This window comes from Impatiens glandulifera, chromosome 4 (genome assembly GCF_907164915.1).
Source record: "Impatiens glandulifera chromosome 4, dImpGla2.1, whole genome shotgun sequence".
Lineage (NCBI taxonomy): Eukaryota > Viridiplantae > Streptophyta > Magnoliopsida > Ericales > Balsaminaceae > Impatiens > Impatiens glandulifera.
The window spans coordinates 17,084,860-17,088,493 of record NC_061865.1 but is presented as its reverse complement, the minus strand read 5'-3'; positions in this window follow the sequence as shown (position 1 = coordinate 17,088,493).

Here is a 3,634-nt window from a genome sequence, read left to right as displayed (position 1 = left end):
AGCCAATTTTTGATAGTACATATGTTTAAATGATCTTTTATTAGTACATACGTCTAAATGAGCTAGTTGTACAAGTACATCCGTCTAAAAACTTTTTTCCTATATTATAATATATCTTTTTTTAAGTGCCTGGAACTCAAGTTGAAGCCCATACCAGACCAAAACTCAATGGCTAAAAACAAGCAAGTATCAAAGATTATGGGTCAAATTAAATACAAAACAAATTGGAGGACTGAATTGAGTAAAAGAAATAATAGAGAACAAAGAAGAAAGAGAAATATTTTAAAGAATAACTTTATATTTGTTTTAAATATCATGCAATTATAAAATGGACAGTCGTTTAAATACATCAACAAAACAAAACATTATATTTGTGAAGAAAATTACACAAACAATACAAAATTAATATGTGCAAATATCTTCCAAAAGAGTAATGAGCACTCCGACTGAATTTGTCAATTTCTCACATCGAATCTTATATAATGTTAGGATGATAACATTGTAAAGGATCCACAACGGTCGTTTGAGATTGTTAAAGATTCTATGATTTATCTCATAATAGAGATATAACCTCGTATCAGACATGCAAATCTAGATATCTCAATCTAGGTTTCCCTAATGGTTTTTGAATATTAGTGATACTCCAAAGAAGACTTCAAATATTAGTAACACCCTTTTATATATATATATATATATATATATATATAAATTATAAAATTAATTTATTTCAAAAATCATTTATAAATTATTGTATTAATTTATTTCAAAGACTTGACTTTTTTTTTAATAATTAATAATTTGTTTTTAGAGTTTTAATTGACACAATTGACTCACAAAGTTAATTATTTAATGAAAAAGACTTGGTCGATATTAGTTATAAATCTTCAATTTTTTAAACTTAATTTATATACTAATAAATTATTTATTTATTTACTTAAAATTTATTTAAAATTTTAAATCAATTTTTTGAGTTTAATTGACATTCAATTTTCTCCTAAACAAATTACAGTATTTAAAAAAAATATAATAATAGCTCAAATTATGTCAATTTAATCTATTACTTATTTAAAATCCGAAATTAATTATTATTTGGAATTCGTTGACACATAAATGAAACTGAAAGTAATTACTTATTTTATAATATATAGATTTTATATAACAATATGTTCAAGATTTATCAAAATATATAAACAATATAATTGGGGTCAAAATAATTGCTTACCGGTTACCACTAGAATTTGTGGTTACCTTGACAAGATTATTGAAGTGCTCATGACAAAAATCCTCGTTGAGATATATGAAACCCTTTTTTCTAGAAAATATTATAAATCAAACTTATTGTTTTTTTGTTAGGGATTATTTCTTTGAAAATAAAAAATTGTATTAAAAAAACGATGTTATTTCAAACAAAATTTTGCACCAGTGGTTAAGTTTAAATATATTAATATTAATTTTCAAACAAAATTTTGCACTAGTGATTAAGTTTAAATATATTAATATTAATTGTTTTATAATCCGATACTTTAAGGCGTTTTTATGAAAACTTGTGTTTGTCACGTTTGATCTTTTAGCTACATTTTTTGATAAGCTATTTTAATGATTTTTTTTATCTTTTAGGTACATTTTTTTATAAGCTATTTTAATGATTTTTTCAAAATATAATATTAAAAGACAAAAGTATGAAATTTGTTGTCTATCTTTTTTAGATATATAGTATTCAATTTTATAGAGAATATTATTAAATAATTTTATGAAAGAGAATTATTAAGCAATCTTACAAATTGTAGAAAGATTAATAGGAATTTAATATAGTGAATATAAAATAAATGATAGTATTAAATTAAAATAAATACATATTTAAATTTTAAGTACATTCAATTTAGAAATTATTACACCTTAATTATTTTCAGATATTTATTTTACCCCTCAAATATAATCCAATTTGATTTTCCCCTTAATTACTTTATTTGGACTCTTGAGGGCCTATTTGATTACATGAGTAATATAATCCAGCATTTCATCATCAATTAAATATTTCATCAAATTATTTAAATTATTAATAAATATAATCTTATGTTTAATTTATTCTTTTACAAGATTTTAATATAAAATGCTAAAGATATTCATATTAAATATGTTGTTATACTCCATATCTCAATTTTGATACCTATCCCCCTAAATTAGAATTAAACACGTACCTCAAACTAACAATTAGTCAAAGTTGTTTATAAATTTGTTCAAAATAAGATAAAATATAGTTAAATGTGTAATTTGAATTTGTATAGCCCATGGGACAGAATTTAAAAAAGTGAGTTTTAGGTAAAGAAATAAAATAAAGGACTAATTAATTAAAAATGTAACTAAAATTACCAGATCCAATATATTATCATTTTATTTGGATTTAGTGTATCAAATAGTTTTTTATATAAGTAATTAAATTTAAATACAGGTCCGAAAAATTCATTCTAACCGTTGGGGTCGATTTTTCAAAATTTTCGTCCATCAGTTGACGGTTAAAGGTCGGTTCAGTTTGGTAGGTTAAAATAATCGATTCCGTTGATTTATTAGTTTAATCGTTGTAAAAATTTACCAATATTTATTTAATATAATAAATTAAAGAATAAAAATAATAATTGAGTTTTATAAAATAAATAACAATATAACTAATGAATAAAAACCTAGTATCTAGTTTAGTTTTATAACAATTTTTTATGAATTAGGTAATAAAATAAATATTTAATTTAAAAAAATATATTAAAATATTAATCATATCAAAATAAGTTTAAGAAAGAAAAAAATATAAAAAATAATAAATATGTATGATTTGAATCCTGAATAGACTAAACAACATATATTAATAAATGAATCAATATATATATATATATATATATATATATATAATATAATAAATAATTATTATTTTAATATATTTAAATTAATTTTTTATTTTTAAAATTTATTAATTATTGAATTGTTTTGGTTATTATTATATGGATAAATTATTATATTATTAATGTTAATTTGTTTTAATATTTTTTAAAAATAAATTTTAATTATTATATATACATGGTCAGAAACCTTCGGTTTTTTATATATGAAACGCCAACCGAACCAAACCGATCAGAACTAGGTTATGTTGATTTATAATTATTTTTGTCAGTTTTCATCAGTTCAATTTTTTTTTCAATTTTTGGTTTTGCTTACCCTCTTAGTAGTTACTATAACAATAAACTTTAATACAACTCGTTAAAGTTAATTCATTATTAAATCATAGGTTCAAATTTATTATGCGGCTGAGTTGGATGTAAAAAATAAAAAGTGGAATATTTTTTCATTTTTATAAATAATAATTCAAAAAAATAACATTTGTTTTGAAATTTATTAAGTTGTTTATTAAAATTTGTATGATAATATATTTGGTAACTTTTTAATACAAATATTGCATTCATATATAATTTACTAAAGTCTATTAAAGAATATTACCTCAATTGACAAGATTGGATTGATTTTATATTTACTAGTTCAAGATAAATAATATAAATAATATATATATTTATATATATATATATATATAATAATTTTTAATTTTATATTAGCGAGTTGTTGTAATGCATAACCTGTTTTATTAGACTAA